Genomic DNA, 27,089 nt, shown 5'->3' on the forward strand with positions numbered 1-27,089 from the left:
TGAGCATAAGTATAAGGAAGCTGTCACATTCTATAAAGAAATTTCAAGCTCAAGTCATATTGGCCATGTGACCATAAAATAAACTCTTTCTTAGCATTAAATTAGGCAGAAGACCTACTAGACTTTATTCACTGGGAAGCCTATAAATTTTCCCTGATACCAAACACCAGGCCCTGCTCTCGTAAAACTAGACAATTTTGGCAACAACAATATTATTCATAATCCATATAATTCAGCCGGTCTTCCCCCCCCCCCCACATTGTCATATATTTACTTCATCATGGGCTGTAGTGATTATTGACAAAGCAATCAAACAGTTTCGGAACGTCCTATATTTACAAGAAAATCATGATCATTTACTGTGGCGGTGATGCTTCCAGACATGCGAACAACATCGAATTCCCATGTTTGTCGTTTCCGCGGCATTGATATTTAAACATGACGATGGATATGGATATGGGAAAACATTATACACCATACTTATGATCTTTAGCAGGCGCTTGTTTCTGCTATACAACACATTAAGTAAAAAATGCCTTTCAATTATTGTTTATGCATTTGTTTTGGGTCAAAATTGTACAATGTACTGGTTTTGATGGAAATATGAAAGAAGCTTATATCCTTGCTCAAGTAATATATGTAACATATGGAATAGAAGAATTAAAACAGAAAATCTATAATGTTATTTTTGTGAATGATACATCAGGAAAATTTATTAATATGCATATTTCAGTAGGACAGTAAAACGCAATATTTTTAGCACATGCAAAATTAAAGCAAGTGAAAACTACAACTGGCCTGTACATTTTTTTCCGTATAAAAAAAAATAGCGTCGGTGTGTTGCCATGTCTATTGCAACATGTCTCTTTGCAATTGTTGCCCATTCTTTAACTCAAAATCTGAGCCTTACAGACTGCTGCAGACATTTAGTTTAGTGCTATAATGTGATTTAACCCGTTTTCTAATGGTTCTGCTTGATAATGGGTCACAGGAGGGTAGGTACGTCTAGCTGTGTTGGTGTGCAACATTTTTTTCGAAGACTCTCCACTCGCTCATAGCACATTATGTGACTAATATTTCTCAGTAAATAGGCTGAAGACATGCTTAGGGACGAATAAGCTGTATTGTCAACACTTTGATTCCGAGGACTCACGTCCCCTGTGCTTCTTAACTCGTGTTATTTACAGTTAATTTTCACGAGAATCTGCATAAATGTTGCCTATGAGGAATTGTGGACACATAATGGCCGTGCTGTCCTAGAGTCTAATGTGTTCTTAATTAATCAAGCCTTTTATAGAACATGAAAGGCAAGACAGTAAAGAAATCCCAAGGAAATATCAAGACTTCCTGTAAGATATAGATTTCTGAGCTTTTCCTAACATCTTTGATGAGTGTTGATATGAATGTTACAGCGTGTGGCTATAGCATTTATTTCAAGAACATGATATTGCATATTTATATCATACTTGTTTTTATACGATATGATTCAAATAAAGTAACTTATATATGTATTGTATTGTTTGAAATGACCTTAGTTACACAAAGTCCAAATGAAGGAAAACTAATGATTTATAAAACATGTTATCGGTGTTCAAATAGCTGTTGCCTTCTAGTAACTGGTGTAATGATTCATATGCAAAGGTTTGTAATGCAGTGCCATTTAGATCATTACAGATTTGTCTGGAAATGGCTGCTGCAAATCATAAGTATCTTTGCCACTTAAGGTGGCAATTTATATTCAGCACATCGACACACAAAAATGATTTGGCTGAATTTTGAAGGCTGCTTTTCAAAGCCGTCTATATTTGTGATTCCGTAACTATGTTTCCTCTGTGGAATACAACAATTTCAGTCACAAGACGGAAAAGCACCGGTGATAGGTCTGTAGGATATAAGATGACATTCTTAATGGCTACAGGCAGGCATAACCCACTTTTGTATTTACATAGTATTTACTGTCGCTCTATGTTTGAGTAAGCTGTCATTATCTTTTTGTAGAAAATGGATGACAAAGCATCCTCTCTTCCATAGGCTACTATTTAAACTCGAGCTTTGTCACAGACGTGACGAATACCCCCACATGCCGCATTGACACAGAATATTTTGCATGTTGTCTTCACAAAAAACACAGGACACCATGCTCAATGTTTAAAACGCACTAAGTGACCCCGTGACCTAGTTTTTGACCTGCCATGAACCATGTATGAACTTGACCTACACATCATCTAGATACAACTTCTGACCAAGTGTGGTGAAGATCGGATGAAAATTACTTGAATTAGAGAGCAGACACCATGCTGAATGTGTAAAACATACTAAGCAACCCAGCTTTAGACATCATCTAGATACAACTTCTGACCAAGTTTGGTGAAGCTCTGATGAAAACTACTTGAATTAGAGAGCGGACAACATGCTCAATGTTTAAAATTCACTAAGTGACCCTGTGACCTAGTTTTTGACCCGGCAAGGCCCATGTTCGAACTTGGCCTAGACATCATCTAGATACAACTTCTGACCAAGTTTGGTGAAGATTGGATGAAAACTACTTGAATTAGAGAGGGGACAACATGCTGAATGTTTAAAACGCACTAAGTGACCCTGTGACCTAGTTTTTAACAAGGCCCATGTTCGAACTTGGCCTAGATATCATCTAGATACAACTTCTGACATAGTTTGGTGAAGATCAGATAATAACTACTAAAACAAGACTATTGTCAAGCAATATAAGTCCCCTTCCGGCTCCACCATTGTCAGAAATTCCAGATTTTTTTTATATATATTTGTTGCCATAGCAACCAAAATTATTTTTTTAGGAACAAAATGAAATGACATGCATAATGTTCATATTGCCATCTATCCATGTTTCAAGTTTCATGAACAAATATTAAGAACTTTAAAAGTTATTGCAGGATCCAGAAAACCACCATTTTCAGCAGTATTTCTAGTCTATTTGTTGCCATAGCAACCAAAATTATTTTTTTAGGAACAAAATGAAATGACATGCATAATGTTCATATTGCCATCTATCCATGTTTCAAGTTTCATGAAAAAATATTAAGAACTTTAAAAGTTATTGCAGGATCCAGAAAACCACCATTTTCAGCAGTATTTCTAGTCTATTTGTTGCCATAGCAATCAGAATTTTTGATGTAGGAACGATATGAAATGATGTGCATAATGTCCATATTGCCACTTATCCATGTTCCAAGTTTCATGAAAAAATATTAAGAACTTTTAAAGTTATCGCAGGATCCAGAAAAGTGTGATGGACAGACGGAGACAAAACCATAAGTCCCCTCCGGTGAAACCGGTAGGGGACTAATTAGAGAGCGGACACTTAATACGGACCGACAGACAGACCGACCGACCGACAGACAAGTTCACTCCTTTATACCCCCTAAACTTTGTTTGTGGGGGTATAATAATGATTCATTTTTTTTTTATAATAGGTGTTTCTTTAATTATTCAAAATCAAACAATTTCTTTGTAAAATATTGCAAATGAAAAAAAAAAAATTGTAGATGAAGGTACCTATACTCCCCAAGATTGTACTCATGAAGATTGAATATCACATTTTTTATAAATTAAAATGCAAAAAATATAATGTTAAAACAAGCATTGAACTGTCAGTACATTATGTACAAAAAACAAACATATTGAACTGTCAACATCATCTGACTCTACCTGCTTCTTATTGCCTTATTAACTCTTCCAGTGCTGGAACCGAATATTGAAGGCCTTTGCAAACAGTTTGGATCCAGATGAGACGCCACAAAACGTGGTGTCTCATCAGAATCCAAACTGTTTGCTATTCTGATAGTATTCTTTGAAAAAAAATCGGAGAAAATGCTAATTTTAGAAATTCAGCAGACGACAAATTTCCCAGCATGCAAAGGGTTAACCAATTGTCTGTGTAACCAGGTGCTTGAGCTGTCTGGCAACATAGGCTGTTGAAGACATAACCAGATAGGCAGGGCAGAATGGCTCATTAAGTCTTTGAACCTCGGTTCTCATAAGGCCTGCTCAACATGTCAGCGCCTTCATGGCTTACCGAAACACGAAAACCCGCAGCAACCCAACCACAGTTATTCGGCGTCAGAGGTTAATCCTCATTGCTGAGCGATAATCTGCGAAGGTTAATCACATGCTCTGGTTTTTGAAAGTGAACTGGAATATTTGTTATGCTTGTGCACCGATACATTCTACAGATATTACAATTGTGCCTATGCTAAATTTGAAGAAAATTGTTTGATTTGTGGTACAAAATTGTTGTCATTGTAAGAATATTATGTTATTTCAATGTATCCATGCGTGTTGTATTCCTTAGGACAGTGACTATGCTTACGATGTATTGTAACAATCATATTGCTCTGTGGCTTACAACAGATTTTCATAAAGAATATATAATAAATAATTTTGCATAATTTCGACTTTGGTGAAACCATACAAAAACAAAACTACAATATAGGTTTTATAATGATGACAGAAGCAAACATTAACAAGTATACTGTGTAATTTTAATATTTGAAATCAAACCATTTATGTGCTCTTGAAATCAAAATCTTTGATTAGTCAAGATTTGAGAAATGGTCATTAAGTTTTATTATATAGATAGCTATCATTGTTGTCTGCTGAAGGAAGGTCACTTAATTTGAAATGTAATCAAACAGATAGCCTGAAAAGTACCATAAAGTGTTGTTCTGGTGTGGGTCTTTTTGGTGAATGAAGTTCAAACTCATTAAATTAAGCTAAGGCCCTGACACAGGGTAATTTAATGAAGATCCCATTATCTGGTAACGAGTCTTTAACTACCAGTATAATCATTTAATCTTCTTAAAATTTAACGATACCTCAAATTGCACCACACTGTCTTGCTGTCTGATATCTATTTTGTTGAGATTTTTGAGCCAATTACGTATGAATTTTTCAATATATTTTAATGAAATTAGTACTTTAACCTTATAGGACTTGGTATGTGTTATTTTTCTTGCATGACTTTGCAATATTATCATTTGAATAGCGCTTTAACAATGTGGTAAATCTTTGGCTGTCAGCTTTTCTTTAGGAATATCAATTTTCGCATTACAACACTACTTAGTGTCATATACAATGTTAACATTCCGTACTTTATGACATGTGTATTGAATACGTAAATCTCATTTTTCATAACAGATAAATTATCAGCTGTTACATTTCACCTTTCCACAGATTGTTCAGTTCTAGTTTCAATTACTTAACAAATCACTGATTGCTGAGTGTAGATACCCCCCCCCCCCTCCCCTTCTAAAAAAAACAACAACAAACAAACAACGAATTATGATGTTGAATTATGATGTTGGTTACTGTACCCCTAACACCCACACATCAAAATGTCTTCCTAATTGGGCCTAATAGACCAAAATTGTGGCATGAAAGATTTTTTAAACATTAAGCGAGTCATCCATCAATGTTTATTGTCAGGGGTGAAATGACACTCTAAAATTGGTTTAGGCCTTTTATGCTACCTACAAATAATTGGCATATCACTTGCAGCAAATTAAATGATTTTTTTGGTTTGAAAATCAGTTTAAAACTTTATAACATTTTTGGTTCATTATTGAGTTTTCAGTTGTTCATTTGTTTAGACAAAAAAGAAACATTTTTACAATTTCAGAGGTGGTAATTATATGACGATCAAGATGGAAATGTCCATGCCAAAACAGTTATTTTTAGCAATTGTATACCCTTTACAATGTATTACTTTAGTTTACTTTTTAAATGCCACTATACAGCAATATCAGTTAGAAAGTCATTAGCATTTATTTTGTATAAATATTTCCTTTATATCATGACTTTACTCGCTACAAAATTTCTTTATTTGCACGTATTAGATTCTTCTATTAATACACTATCTAATTGGACACATTGCTAGTGGCACTGAAAGCTTCTCCTTTGTGAATGTTTTAAAGACTGCATTTAATAAGAACAGCAAAAGGGAAACAAGAGCACCGCAAAACAGGTGCCAACGCTCGGCTGCGGATGCAGTTTTGAATAAATGCAAGCTTGTCAGAATCTTTTTTTTTGGTTAGAGGTCACAGTGACCTTGACCTTTGACCTAGTGACCCAAAAATGGATGTGGCGTGTAGAAATCATCAAGGTGTTTCTACATATGAAGTTTCGAAGTTTTAGGTGGAAACACTTTGATTTTAGAGCCAATTTTAAGGTTTAAGCACAGCGGACGCCTGTGGGCGGAAAGACATGACACGACGAGCTGGCTATGACAATACCTCAGGTTTTCTCCCAAAACAGCCGTGCTAAAAATACTATGTAGTTTGAATTAAACAATGGTAGTAAAATTTGTGTTTAAGGTAAAAACAACACATAATTATTATGTATGCATACTCATATTTTTAAAAAAGCAAGATTATCTAAAATCCAACATAGTTGCATCCCTCAACACGCTTTTTTATATCCAAAATTTGGCTGTTTTCATACAAAATAAATAATCATGTACAGTTTATGCAACAATTTATAAAATATTGAAGTATAAGGTGGTTATGAACAGAAGGTGCCATGAAAGCTTGCAGTATTGTTCAAAGCAGTTGTTAGTAAGGTCTGAAGCCAGACTAATTCCAAGTGATCCTTTTGTTACATTTTCTAAACTACATTTTTCAATTCATCAATCAGTGGACTCTTAACTAACTCCAGTTTGATTTATATCACATGTGTGAATCCATCTTTAACAGTTTGCAATATTATATAAAAAGGCTCATTGAGCACATGCAGTTGCAGCTAACTAAGGTTTGATTTATATATATTGTTTGTGATTTAATTGTCAAAAATATAAGTCATAGATATTTGATCAAAGTGTTAGATACTCAAAAAATTGAAGGACATTTTGATGTATTGAAAAGTGTTTTGTAGTTATGACTGCAGAAGTATTGCAGTTTTCATTCATATAATTGTTTAATGGTGATTAATGGTAGAACATGAAAAAATCAAGTTATACAAATGTTAATTTATAGATCTTAGACTTACATACATGAAAGATAGCTTTTGAACTAGTTATATTCTTGTAGTTGAACACATTTTGTTATATTTATATCTATACAAACTGCTGAATTTCATTTTGTCTGACTATTATGTAAATTGTGGATAATTGAAGTTTGTTGTATCATTACCACGTTTATAAGCCAACAAGGAAATAAATTTTAAAACAGACATAGTTAAAATGAAACTTGATAATATTTATAAGTTCATATTGCTTTTTTTATTACTTGGGGCCCATAATTCACTGACTCATACTTTAATATCACTTAAGAATACAGAATAGAGTTAGAACCAATACAAATATGTTAAGCATTTTTAGCTTGACTATTATATATGAAATATATATAGTGGAGCTATCCTACTCACCCCGGCGTCTGCGTTAGCGTAAGCGTTAGCGTGCAAATGTTTTGTACTACCCCAAATATTTTCTTTGTCCCTTGACATATTGCTTTCATATTTTGCATACTTGTTTACCAACATGACCCCAACCTATAAACAATAGCAGACAACTCTATCAAGCATTTTGTCATAATTATGGCCCCTTTTTCACTAAGAATATGCAGCAAATGTTAATGTTTGCGTACTGCCCCAACTATTTTCAATGTCCCTTGACATTTTGCTTTTATATTTTGCATACTTGTTTACCAACATCACCCCAACCTATAAACAAGAGCAGACAACTCTACAGGGGTTTTTTTTACTAAGAAAGTGACGCCGATATTCGGCGTCTTCCCCTACCAGAATTTTTCCCCTCAAAATACAATTTCCCCACCAAAAATATCATTTTTCACCAAAATATAATATTTTCTCTCAAAGAAATGTTTATTTTTCCTTTCGGCATTCGACAATTATCCAATTTGCACCATGTACAACGATCTTTCTCTCTCTCTCCAGACGAACACAAAAAATCTGGGAATCCCAGTTATTCTAAATATAGCTCTTAAATAATGTTATGTAAACTGGGCAACTAATCGTAATAATCATGTGACTATTTAACTGGATACCGGTCTTGCGCGAGAAGGGTGTTTCGTCAATAAATTACCAGAAACCAGTCGAATTTTCATCCGGGCTATGTGCAAGCCAAGATATAAACGTGAAAACAGAAAAAAATGTCTCACAATTGGCGTTCTTACACAAACAAAATAAAACATTCGGAATTGGAAGATACTGAACGCATCGAGGCATTTTTTAAGAAAGAATCATCGAAAACCGTTATAACCCATCAGGATTCTGAGGTAATCAACATCGAACATTGTGAAAGTGAAAGTAGACAATCGGCAGCTGCTGCTCCTTTCCCTTCCAATACTGTAGCAGATCAAGATCGTCAACCCATTAATCATGAAATTGAAATCACAAAATTGACATCGTCCCCCGGCCCCAGTACAGAAATATAATTGAAAACATTTCCCATAATTAGATCTACACCTGCAACTTAATTAAGGACTTTGACTTTAATACGTGTTAAATGTGTTTTAGAACAAAAAGGACGGAGACAAGCCTCTTTTGATGAGTTATAGACATTGAAATGAACAGTTTTTATTTTTTCCCCTAATATGTCTCTTTCGCACTCTTTTTTCCCCTTTCACCCAGCGTCCAGCGTCTTCCCCTTTCTCTAAAAAAAACCCCTGCTCTATCAAGTATTTTGTCATAATTATTGCCCCTTTTATACTTAGAATATGCATATTATTGATAAAAGTTTGCGTACTACCCCAAATATTTCCTATATCCTTTGACATATTGCTTTTATATGTTGCATTCTTGTTTACCAACATGTCGCCAACCTATAAACAAGAGCAGACCACTGTATCAAGCATTTTGACATAATTATGGCCCCTTTTACACTTAGATAATTGAACATTTTTCTTAAATTGCCATAACTTCTTTATTTATGATCACATTTTATTATTACTTTGAAAAAACAACACTTACCTGAATACCACAATGGATTCCACGCAAACAATACCCCACACCCCTACCCAGAATCCCTACCCCCCCCCAATTTTTTTTTAAACATCATCTAATAAATTACCACACCCCACATGAGTAACCCCCCTCTCACCCCCCCCCCCCCAAAAAAAAATAATTTTTTTTTTTTTTTTTGAAAGATCCTCTAATAAATTATTGAATATGAACAATTTCCCCATGATGGCTTACGTTATACTGTCAAGCACTCGAATAGTCGAGCACGCTGTCCTCTGACAGCTCTTGTAATATAGGCAGGGGACACATTTTGCTTATATTATAAACGTATTGTTCTATACGAAGATTTGTGTAGGTAGAAGTATTACATTCCAAGTCATATTGAAATTTTTTATTCATGTACTTTTAAAACTTACTGAGTTTTAAGAATTTTCTTTATTTGTAGACTTAAGTCTAAGAATTGGTTGCTGAATTTTCTTTATCATTCTGGCATATCAGAGGAGCGTATTAACATCATCAGTCTACGTGTATACATTTGAGCTTTTCTCATAATTCCAAGCATTTGATTCACAACAGGCTTTAGAGTGCCCCCTGTTGTGCGCCCACTTAAGGAAAGCGCTATCGCCCAAGTGGAAAACATATCAAAACCAGCAACAACAATAATGAAATTTCTGGTAGGGAAATTTTGGAGGTAATTTGGCTATATTTTATGATGATAATAAAATACTTAGTATTTTGGAAGGCAATGTTTAGTGCATGTTTAATGATTACTAAAGTGGTTTTGTTATGAATGCATATTGAAACCACCTCCATTTTAAAAACAATGCTCCATGGCATTGGATTATAGAAATATTAACCTACAAAAATGTATTAATCTTTCATTGCCTATTAGCACCTGATTTCTTGCAATTATGAATATGATAATGTACCACAGTTATTATTGCATTTTTCTGCTACAGAATCTCAGTTCTGCGATCATCATATTAAACATTTTTTAGCATATCTTTATATGATTTCACAAATGCGATATAGCAACATCTTTAACAGCTCACTGAATATTCATTATTTTATCTGAATATTAGCCTTTATTCTGACCGTAAAATGCTCAGTATTGATCCTAAAAATGTGCATTGAATATCAATGATTATTAATTTTATGAAATGCACTTTTGAACAACAACAACATATTGTACGGCCTCAGAGTGACCTTAACCTAGGGCTGCAACAATATACCGGTATATCGGTATATATCGCAATACGCAATCCGCATATTGTATTGCGATATGATTTTCATCATACCGGTACGAAAATTTTACAAAAATTCATTCACATTTCGTCCAGAAAAGCCATCCGAAATAATGATAAAAAGGTAAACAAAACAAAGCAGTGTAAATTATTTTTTACGTAAAAAAAGCATTCTAAAAAGTGTATTATACGGAGTAGCGTTGTTACATGGGAGCATTCATTCGATGCTTTTGAACAGATTATCGTTGAATTAATTGCGCACAGCTGTAAATGTTTCGTTCGATTCTGATTTGAGCATTATTTGTAATCCGAATTTTGGAAACACGCTTCCAAATTTGAATGCTAACGCGACAATAAAAAATTATAGCGTCAAATAAAAAGTGCTTTATCCTTTGTCTCAATAAAAAGCGCGCGAAAATTATACAGACATGTAGAACGTCGCATGGAAAGTATGGGTGTATTTTGTGTCGTATAAAAACGGGAACATCACGTCAGCTGAATTACGCGTGTTCAGTGGGAAAAACGCCCCGGTTGGACGTTATTTCATCACATCTTTAAATAGTAACAATTGCAAAAATGTATTTGATACTTAAGAAAATTTGTAAATGTTTGTGTTTCTTATTATTCTTGAGCACATTTATAGTAAATATTTACCAGAATTTGCTTTAAAATTGGAATTTATGGGATTATTGGGTAATTGGCAAGTTATAATTTTGGTACAAGTTAGCAATATATTGCGATATATTGCAATACGGGTTTTTGAACTGACAATATATTGCAATACGGTTTTTGGCGTATTGTTGCAGCACTACCTTAACCCTTTGCATGCTGGGAAATTTGTAGTTAGCTAAAATGTTGTCTGCTGAATTTCTAAAATTAGCATTTTCTTTGATTTTTTTTCAAAGAATACTATCAGAATAGCAAACAGTTTGGATCCTGATGAGACACCACGTTCTGTCTTCAAAAGGCCTTCAAATTTCGGTTCCAGCGCTAAAAGGGTTAAATTGGAAAAGGAACTGAAGAGTAAGTTCTAACATAAATTCCTGCAAAATCCTGATGAAAATTCATTGTTGAGGATACCTGATATCAAATTCTTAACTGAATTAAACTCATATCATCCACTGAAAGCCACAGTCACCTATTAGAAGCCGAATTAGGAACCTGATGAGCCAGTCTGGCTCTCAGTTCATGGTATTCCCATATCCCTAGATTACTGTAGCTGGATTCTGGACACATGTCAGCCAGGTGAAGGCACTTTTGCTTCCAGAAGTTCACCCAGATTAACATATCGAAATATTACAGGTATGAGAAAAACAGAGAATCAAACAGTTTATGAAAATAATCAAGTCCCACATTGCTGCTTTTGTTTGGGAGCCTAGTAAGCCAAAGCTGTTGATTACTGGAGTATCATCTAGCAGGGGGCTGCCACTGGAAGACAGGTGATAGATATAAGGGCCTTAATTCGAAGAAAAGATTACCATTTAGTATATGAACAGTGATTGGAAATGTTACTGTACATCTACATCTATGGACTTTGAAAGTCCATTTAGGGTCGTTCGAATAAATAAACTTTTGTATCAATTCTGCAATTTAACAATGATACCGCTAACCATGTTAAGCCAGTATTCCTGACAGGGGAGCAGCAACCAAAGCTTCATTAAATGAGCCTCACTCTAGAAAACATGGTTAAATGCATGTGCATAAAGTGTTGTCCCAGATGAGCCAGTGCAGTCTGCACAGGCTAATCAGGGACAACACTTTCTCCCTTCACTAGATTGACATTTGGAATAAACTTCTTTTTAACACAAAAACATCCATACAATCAAAATGTGATATCCATTATTAGCCTGTGCAGACTGCACAGGCTAATTTAAGACAAGACTTTTTGCCACATGCATGAAGCCCAGTTTTTCCAGAATGAGGCTCTAAAAGAGTTAACATAATCTCTTCAAACCCTCCAGTCTGGACATGATGCAGTCATGAAACCCTCTCTAAAAGAGTTAACATAATCTCTTCAAACCCTCCAGTCTGGACATGATGCAGTCATGAAACCCTCTCTTAAAGTGTTCACATAATCTCTGAAAACCCTCCAGTCTGGACATGATGCAGTCATGAAACCCTCTCTAAAAGTGTTCACATAATCTCTGCAAACCCTCCAGTCTGGACATGATGCAGTCATGAAACCCTCTAAAAGTGTTCACATAATCTCTGCAAACCCTCCAGTCTGGACATGATGCAGTAATGAAACCCTCTCTAAAAGTGTTCACATAATCTCTGCAAACCCTCCAGTCTGGACATGATGCAGTCATGAAACCCTCCCTGAAAGTGTTCACATAATCTCTGCAAACCCTCCAGTCTGGACATGATGCAGTCATGAAACCCTCTCTAAAAATGTTCACATAATCTCTGCAAAATCTTCAGTCTGGACATGATGCAGTCATGAAACCCTCTCTAAAAGAGTTAACATAATCTCTGCAAACCCTCCTGTCTGGACATGATGCAGTCATGAAACCCTCTCTAAAAGTGTTCACATAATCTCTGCAAACCCTCCAGTCTGGACATGATGCAGTCATGAAACCCTCTCTAAAAGAGTTAACATAATCTCTGCAAACCCTCCAGTCTGGACATCATGCAGTCATGAAACCCTCTCTAAAAGAGTCAACATAATCTCTGCAAACCCTCCAGTCTGGACATGATGCAGTCATGAAACCCTCTCTAAAAGTGTTCACATAATCTCTGCAAACCCTCCAGTCTGGACATGATGCAGTCATGAAACCCTCTCTAAAAGAGTTAACATAATCTCTGCAAACCCTCCAGTCTGGACATGATGCAGTCATGAAACCCTCTCTAAAAGTGTTCACATAATCTCTGCAAACCCTCCAGTCTGGACATGATGCAGTCATGAAACCCTCTCTAAAAGAGTTAATATAATCTCTGCAAGTTACCCTCCAGTCTGGACATGATGCAGTCATGAAACCCTCTCTAAAAGTGTTCACATAATCTCTGCAAGTTACCCTCCAGTCTGGACATGATGCAGTCATGAAACCCTCGCACAAGGCTTTCCCCATAAAACTTCCAGTCCAGTAAATCTCTGTTACTCTTGAAAGAACATAACACAAGCCCTTTATATGAGCAAATATCATCACTAAAGAGACAATATGGGGTGTTTTATGCCTTTGTTGAGAGTCTTAGGGACATTAAACCCTCCAGGACGAGCGGCCTTTATTTGGCTATAATAAGAGTCTGGATTTGCGGGCCATAAATTGATAATCGTCAGAAATTGATCTAGCACACGCTGGCTTGGGTCTTCCAGTAATACAGAAATGGATGCATCCATGATTAGTTCTTTTTTTCAGGATGTCATGGAAGTTCAACTTGGTGCCTTATGTGTGTATTTTGAGGAAAAAATGTTTTACAATGTTGGGTTTGTAAGCATGTGTAGACTTGGTACATACAAATTATGACAAAATTAAAATGTGTCAAACTTGTGAAATTATGAGTACTGGTATTGACATGTCATAGATGCATAATTAGATTTGAAATCAATAATGCAGATTCTATAATTGCATTTTCATGTTACCAAATAATGCACCCAATACACAATACTGCAACACCCGGCAGTCACTTTGGCTCTATTACTTTACTTTCATTTAAAAAACATTGTCATTTGTGGCAGCATCCGGTCTTAATTTGAAAAGCTATTGATAGGATTTTGACAGCAGGATCCATAATTGGAAAGACAATGGAACAATACACAGAGCAGCAATGAAATGTATTTATTGGACAAATGGGTTTAGGCTGTCTCAGGCCCTCTGGAAATGCCCAATGTCCAATAGCCTCTCATTACGATTTTCTGACTGTACTTTGTGCCTAGTTTTTACTGTTCTTCAATATTATTTTATTAAATGTTGGTATCATTAATATAATTGAAATCCCAGCAAAAGTCTGCTTCACTGAAAGGGTGTTCTAGTGGTTGTATATATGTATTTTTACAGAATATAAAATTGGTGAAACCTTGCCATCTTGTAAACAACAGATATGCTTATGGTCTATTAATTTTGTACACATGATGTCTTAATCTCACATTTTTAAGTGTTGAATTTTTTGGACGACTGTCACACATACACTGAAAAATGTAGACAGTCTGTTATAAAATTTGGGCAATTTAAACCACAAATGACATTTGTGTTTATCCCATTACCTAAATTTGCAAACTAATCAATCCATATAAGTTCCAAGCTTATGTTGAAGCAAACTAGAGCTTTGTCACAGACGTGACGAATACCCCCACATGCCCCATTGACACAGAATATTTTGCATGTACTCTTCACAAAAAACAGCGGACACCATGCTCAATGTTTAAAACGCACTAAGTGGCCCTTTGACCTAGTTTTTGACCCGGAAAGGCCCATGTTCTAACTTGGCCCTAAGATCATCTCGATAAAACTTCTGACCCAGTTTGGTTAAGATCGGATGTAAACTACTTGAATTAGAGAGCGGACACCATGCTGAATGTTAAAAAACGCACTAAGTGACCCCTTGACCCAGTTTTTGGCCCGGCATGGCCCTTGTTCAAATTTGTCCTAGAGATCATGTAGTTAACACTTATGACCAAGTTTGGTGAAGATTGGATGAAAACTTCTTGAATTAGAGAGCGGACAACATGGTGAGGTTTAAAACGCACTATGTGACCCTGTGACCTAGTTTTTGACCCGGCATGACCCATATTCAAACTTGACCTAGACATCATCTAGATACAACTTCTGACCAAGTTTGGTGAAGATTGGATGAAAACTACTTGAATTAGAGAGCAGATAACATGCTTAATGTTTAAAACGCACTAAGTGACCCCTTGACCTAGTTTTTGACCCGGCATGACCCATATTCATACTTGACCTAGACATCATCAAGATACAACTTCTGACTTATTTTGGTGAAGATTGGATGAAAACTACCGTAAATCCACGAATATAATACGCCCTTGTGCATAATACGCTACCCGAGTTTAGTAAAAATTTATCGGTAAAAATTGAAAATCCGAGTAAAATACGCACTAAAAAAATCAGTGTCCCAAATCGGCCATTTCCGAAAAAATGTGTCAATATATTTTTGTGCTGTAAAAATAGCAAATCAATTTGGTGTTGTCAACTATCTGTTACCCCGGTATATTGATCGGGATGTGTTATAGTGCTGTTGTTATGACAATTGCATTATAAATATCTCTGTCTATTGTTTATATTGCCATTGATTGTTACCGATAACACACGGGCCCCTTGCTGACATCCGGGTCAAGCAGTCATAATTACAAAAGAAAGAAGCAGAGACGCTGTTTTTTGTTTTAACATTTTATTCAATATGACAATATTCGGGATGATAATAATTATAATAATAATAAAGTAATAAGAAGACAAAATTGTTACTTCCTATTTATAGTTGTCTAGATGAATTACTTTTTCTTTTTCGAGTTACAAACTTGATACTTTAATATAACTTAAAATACAATTAAATCGCTCGTGTTTTTCATGATCTAGTTAATTAAAATACGCTGCTGTCATTAAGGCTAGTTTGGGAGTAAAAAACAAATTAATTAATTATCACCTTTCAATTTAATTAGGCAATCGGCAGACAGGTGTAATAGACTCTATTAGCAGCATAAAACTAATTATTTAATTACCACTCTTTACTTCAGATATGGTAAATATGCGGCAGAAAGATAAATAGTGGTCAGCTAAGAAATATTTATTTACGGGTATTGTCAGTTGTTTTTTTTCATTTGCTAATCTCTTTATACGACTTAGCGTCCAGGCCCTATTTCGTAGGCAGACGATGATATTAACTGTGTATTCAAAGTATACAGTGTCTGGGCATGGATGACCCAATATTATCCAATAGCTCCTCCCGTTCTCACGTTTCATTCGACAACGTGATTTCATGTGTAAGCGAGCTCAATGTTGATTGGCCAGCTACCATGCGCACTTCAATAACAATAAGGTCAAGCGATGTCTCATAATCGGGTACAGACCAGTTTTCATTTACTGTTCAAATTGCGAACACTTTCATCAAAACAAAGAGACAAATATAGAAAACCAATCCGATATAAATGGCGCATGTTTTCAATGAAATTTTACTAGATTTTTGCATTTTCACAAAAAAGATTTTTATTGAGCCAAATTCTCAATATTTTCGCAAATGACTCAAATAGTGAACGGCAGCGCGAGCCCTGTTGCACCCCTTTGATGTAATGGTGTAGTTCAAAATGGCTGCTGCGAAGCGAATAACAGCGATTAAGTTGAACATTTGCACTGGAAAATTTTTGTTCTGCTCTAAACTCGTATATTATACACACTTCCTACTTGAAGAAAAATTCGGCAGGTAAAAAAGTGCGTATTATATTCGTAGATTTACGGTACTTGAATTAGAGAGCAGAAAACATGGTGATGTTTAAAACGCACTAAGTGACCCCGTGACCTAGTCTTTGACCCGGCATGACCCATATTCCAACTTAACCTAGACGTCATCTAGATAAAACTTCTGACCAAGTTTGGTGAAGATTGGATGAAAACTTCTTGAATTAGAGAGCGGACAACACACTTAATGTTTAAAATGCGCTGAGTGACACCGTGACCTAGTTTTTGACCCGGCATGACCCATATTCGAACTTGACCTAGACATCATCTCGATACAACTTCTGACCAAATTTGGTGAAGATCGGATGAAAACAACTTAAACAAGTTTGGTGAGGCTCGATTAAAAACTACTTGAACTAGAAATGGCGCGGCAGAGGCCGACGCGTATCCCCACGCCGAATGTTTGACCTAGGTGTGCCCCAGGGTTGGTAATGGGGCCATGCATAGCTGAGATTGACCGTATTGTCATAAGAGAAGTTCATCATCAATTAGAAGTGAATTGGTGTAGAAATGAAGAAATTATAGTAAAAGGCAATTTTGGGTGGGTGTGGTCTATGTGGGCGGGGCCCCAGGGTTGGTAATTGTGCCATGCATAGTTGAGATTGACCGTATTGTCATAAGAGAGGTTCAGTATCAATTTGAAGTGAATCGGTGTAGAAATGAAGAAATTATAGTAAAAGGCAATTTTGGGTGGGTGTGGTCTATGTGGGCGGGGCGCCCCAAGGTTGGTAATGGGGCCATGCATAGTTGAGATTGACTGTATTGTCATAAGAGAAGTTCAATATCAATTTGAAGTGAATCGGTGTAGAAATGAAGAAATTATAGTAAAGGCAATTTTGGGTGGGTGTGGTCTATGTGGGCGGGGCCCCAGGATTGGTTATGGGGCCATGCATAGTTGAGATTGACCCTAATGTCATAAGAGAAGTTCAGTATCAATTTGAAGTGAATCCGTGTAGAAATGAAAAAATTATAGTAAATGGAATTTTTTGGTGGGTGTGGCCTATGTGGGCGGGCGCCCCAGGGTTGGGATTGGGGCCATGCATAGTTGAGATTGACCCTAATGTCATAACAAAAGTTCAGTATCAATTTGAAGTGAATCCGTGTAGAAATGAAAAATTTTTAGTAAATTGAAATTTTTGGTGGGTGTGGCCTATGTGGGCGGGGCGCCCCAGGGTTGGGAATGGGGCCATGCATGGTTGAGATTGACCGTATTGTCATAAGAGAGGTCCAGTATCAATTTGAAGTGAATCGGTGTAGAAATAAAGAAGTAAATGTAAAATAACCTAAAAAAATGAGTGATAATTTCTGACGCGGCCCCACCCCAACCGCTATAACTTTTGACCCAGGGGTCAGATCAAAATTCCAAATAGTGCAGGGTCGCACATATGCTCATAGCTACCATGTGTGTAAGTTTCAAGGTTCTAGTGCTTTTAGTGTAGGAGGAGATAGTGGCCAGGACGGACGGACAGACAAACGGACGGACGGCGGAGATAACCACAATATCCCCACCTTTTTTTCAAAAAGCGTGGGGATAATTAGAGAGCGGACACCATGCTCAATGTTTAAAACACCACTAAGTGACCCCATGACCTAGTTTTTGACCCGGCATGACCCATATTCGAACTTGATCTAGACATCATCTAGATACAACATCTGACCAAGTTTGGTGAAGATCGGATGAAAACAACTTTAATTAGAGAGCGGACACTTAATACGGACCGACAGACAGACCGACCGACAGACAAGTTTACTCCTATATACCCCCCTTAACTTCGTTTGTGGGAGTATAACAATTCAGTTCAGTTCAGGATATCAAAATGACACGTTTAAGAAGGGTACTTGTCCGCAACCAATGAATATTGAAGCACGGTTTAATGGTCCTTTATAAAAACCATTGTAAAATAATAAAACGTTATTACAACTTGGCTGATTCTGGTCCTAGTGCACAGATACAATGTTATTCATTAGTTGAAAGCAAAATGGGCTTATCAGTCTGCTTTTCCCACTATACTGATAACACTTTCTGGCGCTCAAGCAACAAAATGCAGTTAATACCATACACTCGCAATAAGCACAGTTGTTGAAAAGTCGTAAGCACTTTGCTAAGACTTTGACATATTAACGACTATATAATAGCATGTTCAAACAAACTTTCATGACCATTTTATTAAGGTATTGCACACTAAGTTAACACTAAGTTAACATTATGGACTTGAAGTTATTGCCACTTTTTTCCAAATTTGTTTTGGAATGCTTTTCTGGTTATATTTTTTTTTTATAACGTAAATAAAAAAGCGTAAAATAAAATAAATGCATGTATTTGCACGCATTGATATTGATTTAGGAAGTTCTAAATTGTGACCGATGAACATTAAACATGCAGCGTTTTCCACACAATAGATTTTATGGCTTTATGAGCTGGTGTCAATAAAATAATCATACAAGAACACTCTTCAAGTGCATTCTCATTACATTTGTTGACAAATCATGATGTACCACCTTTATTACATGTATCTGTTAAATTTTGGTAATACAGTTATTAACTTTATTGGTTACTTATTGCAATACTGATCATGTAGCAGTGAATGCAAACTTTTTCAAGTTGTTCACAACAATGTGACAATAGCGTCACAGTCATTTATTATGTTGATATTGACAGAAACTGTAGGAATAAACATATAAATTGCAATGTGTGTGTTGAATTTGAAAGGGATTTTCATTTGTACATCTCTGTTTTAAAGTTTTTTGGTCAAAGGTTAAAATAACTGCTTTGCTGGTTTTTGATTACTTTCATCTGATCAGCAATCTTGACTACAAAATTGCCCATATTTCTGCTGTAATGTCTAGGCTAAAACCCTTAAATGAGCAGCCAAGGGTTTCAATATTCTGGCATTGAAAAGCGAGTTTGGATGATACCCTGTGGAAAAGAACTCAGACAATGCGCAGGTAATGAGATAATGTGTCTCGGACTTAAGGGGGCGGGCTCCGTAAAGAAATTAAGGGACAACTAGACAGTGGACAGACAGAGAGCCCTCACAGTGGACAATAGGGGTCACACAGTCAATGATAGGGGGTCATTATAAACCCATCGCCCGTGAATACTGTTGACCAAGCACCATTTAGCTAGCGACACAACTGTTGTGACTGCCAGTTTCTATTACATCTCGGTGACAAAAGAAGCAAATATGCAGTCAAAATTTGGTAATGATTTTCATTGAATTGTTGAAGAAGCTACCTTGGAAAATTGAAAGATTGTTGTCATTGAGAAATAGTCAGGCAATGTGACCGTCTTTAATGTCCTGCTGAGACCCTTATCGTAAGAGCGATCGACAGGAAGTGCATTTGTTTGACAGTTTTGTCACTTTCAATGGGAACAATAGAAAACGCTTTCATCCATTTCAAATAAATTCAAATTATTTTAAATTAAAGATCCAACACCAGGCTATAAACTATTTGCCGCGGCTGTTAGGTTGATACGTTTGATGTCTGTAGACAAAGTCATGGTTTGTTTAAATGTATATTCCAAGTTCATTAGTTGCGTAATGTATGTTTATGTTGCATGCCTTGTAATTTAGGAATTATTTATAAATTCTTCAGATCTCCAGAAAATCTTCCAAGTGATGACTGAGTCAGGTGCAAGTTCAATGGTGATGTCATTTCCTGTTAAAGTCTGGCCAATCAAAAGCTCCCATTAGATTGCCAGTGAATGTTCCTTGTGAAATGGTGTAATTACTTTGTCTTTCATAATAAACAGTTTATAGTTGAATTAAAAGAAGTTTGGGTACACTTCAAATAATCCATATGCTTTATGTGTAAATGTTCTGAGCAATATGATTTAATTTTTCAAAGGTAATCTTTATCTTATTTTTAAGAGTGCAATAAGGAATTAATGTTAATAAAAAGACTTAATGTAAATTATAATTGTCCTATTTACATTAAAATGTTCTGATAAATAAATATCTAAACACAGCAGCTCCATTTACTTAAGTTTAAGACTTAAAGCTCAACTTTACTTCAGAAAACATTCAATGGTTGTGTATTTTTTATAACGCTTGAATAAATTATAAAAACATACACTATCACAAAAAGTATTGTTCTAGTCTCACAATAATAATTGATGTAATCCATATACTTGACTTGAACTTGCAACCTCATAGCTTATTAGAGCATCTGTGTTGTGTATCTGATGTAAAAATGAATGAATTTTATCAATCAAAAACACGCAGTAATAAGTATTTGCAGTTTTGGAAGACTGAGTCCTATCTCTGTGACATCTGATCAAGATACAATAGTGCTCAACAATTGTGAATTTTATCTAGCATTTAAAACCCAACTCCAATTGTTCAGCGACATACCTTAAATATAACAAGATCGGTAGTGTGCCAATTTTGAAGAAATTTGACTAAACCTTGAAGATCTGAGTATAGGTATTCATTCAGGCAAATCAAGGAGGGCCTCTCCCTATGTGAGACAATACCTGTGTCTTGGTTATTTGATTGAGGTTATGGAACCAAACTGAAACCTTTGTGGACCAGATTTGGTTCAAAATCTGCGGATGTGTGGGAAGTACTACACTTGTTTCTTGTTTTATTTTTGCGTTGGAATGAATTAATTAAAAGAAAATTGTACAAATGCACTGAAGAGACCATCTTCGAATCTGGAGCCCTTCCACGTGAAACTTAACTGTCCTTTGTTCTATTTGTTTATAAGAAAGTTAAATGTAGTTAAATAACCTATGGTGACTCTAGTAGCTTGAACGGCTTTAATCAGAAAGTAAAACAAATAATTCATGCTTAGATGCGTGAATAATTATTTCGCTGTTTAGCTAGTTACAGAAGAAAAGGGCCTCAGGCAACATCTTAATCATCTTAAAGTGAACGCTACACATTTGCTATTTGAGGAGGTTTAATGCTAATAGCATGTTTGCGTGTGACACTCTTAAAAAAATATATACACCAATTCGACTTCCATTAAGCAGTGGAGAAAATTATTCATTTACACATCCAATGTCAACTTTTCTTCACCCTGTCATTACTCATTTTGTTACTATTTAATGTCTTCTGGATATCTGTACACTAATTGGCTAAATGCCCTCACTAAGTCCTTATATATTGTACAAGAAATCTGTAGCAAATTTTGCTTAGTTTATATTGTGTGTTTTTTTTACTCGTAATGTGGGGAATGATCTGCAATATAATCAAACACAAACTGATGATACGACAAAATCTTGTAAGATGTAAGGAACATGTGCTGCATTCTGACTTACATAATTGTTATTGACACATCCCATATAATTATCTGTTTTTCTTGTTGATTTCAGAAATCAATAATATATATTTTCTTTTATAGTCTACATTATTATTAATTTATCCTTAAAATAGCATTTCAATAAACCTTAACACAGGCAGATTCTGCTTTAATGACAATGTGTATGACACTTTGCAATGGTGAAATAAAACGATCAAAACAATATGGCTGTAGGAAAGACATGGGCAGATTATCTAGATCAGTTCAGAAAGATAACTTCCATTTGTCAATCTTGTCATTTGTTAAAATCTGTTTACCACCCTAACACTGGGCTTGACAAATTAAGGTGCGATCTTGTCAGTATATTTGAAATCTTTAGGCCAAACAGCAACATTTAGATAAAACCTTGTCTAATTTGTCACATCAAACAAAATCCCATCCAGATTAATCAATTACTTTGTGAAATGATACTTTCATCCATTTGTTTTGTTCAGCACTGTCTGTCTTGTTTTAATCATTACTATAAGAAGCAACACAAAAATAAAACATTAATTGATATAGATGCTTTTTTATGTCCCCCACTATAGTAGTGGGGGACATATTGTTTTTGCCCTGTCTGTTGGTCTGTTGGTTGGTCTGTTGGTTTGCGCCAACTTAAACATTTGCAATAACTTTTGCAATATTGAAGATAGCAACTTGATATTTGGCATGCATATGTATCTCATGGAGCTGCACATTTTGAGTGGTGAAAGGTCAAGGTCATCCTTCAAGGTCAAAGGTCAAATATATGGGTCAAAATCGCTCATTTAATGTACACTTTTGCAATATTTCAATATTCAAGATAGCAACTTGATATTTAGCATGCATGTGTATCTCATGGAGCTGCACATTTTGAGTGGTGAAAGGTCAAGGTCAAGTTCATCCTTCAAGGTCAGAGGTCAAATATATGTGGCTGAAATCGCTCATTTTATGAGTACTTTTGCACTATTGAAGATAGCAACTTGATATTTGGCATGCACGTGTGTATCTCATGGAGCTGCACATTTTGAGTGGTGAAAGGTCAAGGTCATCCTTCAAGGTCAGAGGTCAAATATATGTGGCCAAAATCGCTCATTTTATGAGTACTTTTGCAATATTGAAGATAGCAACTTGATATTTGGCATGCATGTGTATCATGGAGCTGCACATTTTGAGTGGTGAAGGGTCAAGGCCATCCTTCAAGGTCAAACGTCATATACGGAGACATAGTGTTTCACAAACACATCTTGTTTTAAACGGTGAAATTTAAATGGAAATGTTTGTGTAGTGTAATAGCTCTAAGTTTAATAGTAATAACGATATTTTGCCTTTTAGAATAATTTATATTTTATATAAAATGTAATTACCCTGTAAGTATAATTTTAAAGCCATCTGAGTACCAATAATATTAACAAGAGGAACACAAACTTCATAAGTCGAGTTGTGATATTATAATGCAAAATAAAAGCTATACATTAATTTGACTATTTTAGCAATCGCCAAAATCTTTGTAACCAAAGCCATAACCAGGTGGCATCTTCACAATATTTCCAGCAAAAAATTATATTATGAAACACACTCATATTGTGCTGACATCAAACCTCTGGATTAAATTGGTTAAAAGCAAAGCTGGTTCCCTTATTTAAACATGTTTGTTGCTCTTTTCCAAGATGTAGCCCTAAAGCCTTCTCATATTGCCTCTGTAATCAATTTAAAGCTGGTTCCCTTATTGTCATCTGTGAGTTGCTCTTTTCCAGACTATACCCCTACAGCAGTCTCATTTAATCATAATGCTAGGGTTAAGGCCCTTTATCAGCAGCGGTTTGCAGTGCCAGAAGGCCCCTATTAAAGCCTCTATTGTACAGGGAACCTTTTGTTGGGACTGAGGATTGGTGTTGTCCCATTGAAATGGAGGCACCCAATTACTGAATTATTGGGAACGGGAAGGTGATGCTAAAGTGTTTGATTTTTTGTGCTTGAAAATTGAACTAGTTTCCATGAAATAAAAAGGCATGTATCTGTATCTGTATACGGGTGATCTTTTCTTATATATAGAGGCATTTATCTGTATTTTGAAAATTGGGCGGTATTTTCTTAAACATAGAGATTTGTGAATTTGAAAACTGAATATTCACTTCCTTTAAAATTTTAAAGCATTTATCTTTATTTTAAAACTGATGGTCTTATCTGTAAGTGATATTGGATTCATAATTTAGCCATTGTCAAGAAAATCAGATACAGAACAAAAAAATAAATATTTGAAGCTCGTTTTTAAGATTACATTTTTTTTAAATTGCAGATTACAAAGAAAGCTATCCAGCCTTGCATCCATGAGAAATTCAAATTATCTTTTGTAAATGAAGAGTCCCTTATCTATAATTAATATGGGGGTGAAACCTCCAAAACCAGCCTAAGCAGAAACTTAATCAACTTCTTTCCAGAAAGAAAGAGGGAGAAAAAAAAGAGGGTTCAACACATCACTATTGATCGCTTCACTGATAGTGGCCCAAACTAATTCACAGTCTGGAATTCTTGGTGGCATTGGCAGAAACTGAAAGAAACCTGGACACTTAGAAATAATGGGGCTTTCCAACAGGATCTGAACAATGAACATGGCTCAAGGATGTCCTATAAAAATTGGCAACCAAGGAGCAGGTGTAAATAAGCAAAAATATGGAATAGATGCAGGCATAGTACTGCCATAAGGGCAAACGTCATGGGCTTTACAGACGTGGCCTTATAACTTAGAGTACATAGGTAGTTGCCTTTTAAAAGTTTTACCCATTAACCTAATCTTACGATTTTTCTAGCTGTTTGCACCTTACTACATTTATATTATTTCATGTCCTCCAGGCATCGCCATAAACAAAATATGGATGAAATATGTATTAGCTGAGCCCCGGGTAAATAAAGAAGCAACAGATGCGGAGTCAAATGTGACTCCATGATGATTTTAACATCTGTGATGCAACAGAAGCATGTCATTGATGATGGTCATATTGATATTTTATGTTTGAGATATATATAAAGAATGAACATTTAATATTCTGAATAAAGTGCAAAAATTTCCATCTGTTTATTTATCTCAGCAAATATTTCATTAAGCTGCAGAGTATGCTTCATGTAGAAATAAAATTGTTTTCTTACTCAACTTTTCATTACTTACCACATTAACTGATTTTTTTTTCATTTTTACAAAACATATTACAATAATTTCCCTGTCAATGATTTTTGTGTGTAGTTTATGGAACTATTTTTGTGTACTTTAGACTATTTTTTTGTTTAGTTTATGGAACTAATGTTTGTGTAGTTTATGGAACTGAGCTGCTAATGGTATTGTTCTAGCTAATTCTAGAGTCAATCAGGCACAGGCCCTTCTTGTGGGGATGTAACGGCAACAAATTAATAGGATTTTTCTTGATAATTTAGCCAGCGAGCTCTGGCATCATCAGTGAATGCTAATAACTAATTAGTAAAAAAAATATTTATTTTTTCTTCACAAAAAATGTTAATAACAAAGAATCATGGTTGTAAAGTGGCACAGAGAAACTCTCCTTAGAAGCTCTTAGAAGAAAACAACAGATATTTTGGTCAAAAGCATTGCTTACTGGAGCAAAAGATCAGCAGAAGTTTTGTTTGATTACTTGTTGATAACCTCACATTTCCTTTTATCTTTTGTGTCATTGACGACCAGGATCTAGGGTTTGTTAAGAGCTTTTTTGGTGTTTGTGGAGGGGACAAACTAAATATTCATGTCAACAAATTTTAAATGAAATGTGTTCTTACTTTTGGCAATATATTATCATTTACTTACAAACAGACGCTGGCTAGGTTGTTTGTCTTCCATGGTAAAATGAGCCTGGATGGGACAAAACCCTAGTAAAGATGTGTGACACTGATGATTTATTAATACTCTATGCAGAAATGCGTGTGGTACTTTTTGTCTGTATTCAAATGAGTTGCTTTCAGTCCCCAAGTGCATTTGTCTACATTTTCATAGGGCTTCACCCTTGGCGAATCTGCTGCCTTTTGTATTTGAAATGTATACCCTTTAGAAAATATCTATTTGGTGTCGTGTTGCTGCTTGCCTTAATTTAATTACAGTAAGCTGAAAAAAGATGAATCTGATTGTATTCCTGCTACTTTTCTCCAGTGAACAACTCTGATACCATCATCTTTCATCACCAGAGTTTGGAGCAAATTTTTAGCTCTCTTCATGACAGCTTTGGGCATCCTAATGAAATTCAACATGTTGGTGAAATTCATCGTCCCTATTTAGTGATATTAAACCAGCTTTGCTGGTAAATTTGGGAACGATAATGGCTGCTAATCACGATAATACATCTCGCCCTTCCACTGGGCTCAATATGTATAGCGGCTATTTAGTCATAATTAGATGTTTTGTCAGATAAATCTTAATATAAGTAACCCTAAAGTTGCTATATCTTTGATTGCACGATTGATATCTAGTATGTTTCTAACAGATCCTTGAATCTGATTGAATTTAAATGCCTGGGTTTGTCTCCGCGTGGTATTTTAATGTTTGATAAACTATTGTAGGAAATCAACATGGTTTGGATGGGATGATAAAATTGAATCATTGTACATATACCCAGATACGTTTTTTGTGTGTGTTTTTTTGCAATTCCTGATTGCTAACCATAAATGGATGAGATACTAAATGTGCAACTTAAATTAAATAAAATATGCTGAATAAAAAAAAACAATGATAAGATTTTAAATTTGCAATAAGTTTTTTTTGTTGAATGTTGAATGGGCATGATAATAATAAGTTCATGAATATGTTAAGCAAATTATAATTTTAATTAAGATTTAATAAACAAAATATCAACATGTTAATTTAAGAATGTAAAGGAAATAAAGATATAATAAAAGCACATTAATTTATGCTTGGTGTGTGTTTAATGACTTCCAATTTAGTATTCATTAAAATGTGGACTACGCGCATTGATGTTATGATAAAAGATACGATGAAAAGAAACAACGAACCCTATCACATATCATTAAAGTTACACACTGTTTAATAAAATACAAGTAAGGGTGAAGTAATTGTGGCCCTTATGTACAGCAGAAGTTATGAATAATTTATCAAAACTCGATCACATGTCTTGAAGTTTCTGATGTTATCAAACATTATCAAGTGATGATTACGGACCAGCCCAAACTCATTTGCATATTATTATTTATAAAAACATGTTGACGA

General features: G+C 35.3%; 1 protein-coding gene and 1 long non-coding RNA gene across 3 annotated transcripts in view; one reads left to right on the plus strand and one right to left on the minus strand.

The window, feature by feature from the left end:
- Positions 1–27,089, minus strand: part of LOC127875197 (homeobox protein Meis1-like) — a 135,173-nt gene that overhangs the window by 22,436 nt on the left and 85,648 nt on the right. The gene's annotated exons all lie outside the window — the stretch shown is intronic.
- The window catches only part of LOC127875214 (uncharacterized), a 70,945-nt gene continuing 51,844 nt past the window's right edge, over positions 7,989–27,089 (plus strand). The window contains exon 1 of the long non-coding RNA XR_008047327.1: positions 7,989–8,264. This is a non-coding gene — a long non-coding RNA (uncharacterized LOC127875214). The remainder of the gene's footprint in view (positions 8,265–27,089) is intronic.

The sequence above is a fragment of the Dreissena polymorpha genome, chromosome 3 (assembly GCF_020536995.1).
Source record: "Dreissena polymorpha isolate Duluth1 chromosome 3, UMN_Dpol_1.0, whole genome shotgun sequence".
Classification (NCBI taxonomy): Eukaryota; Metazoa; Mollusca; class Bivalvia; order Myida; family Dreissenidae; genus Dreissena; species Dreissena polymorpha.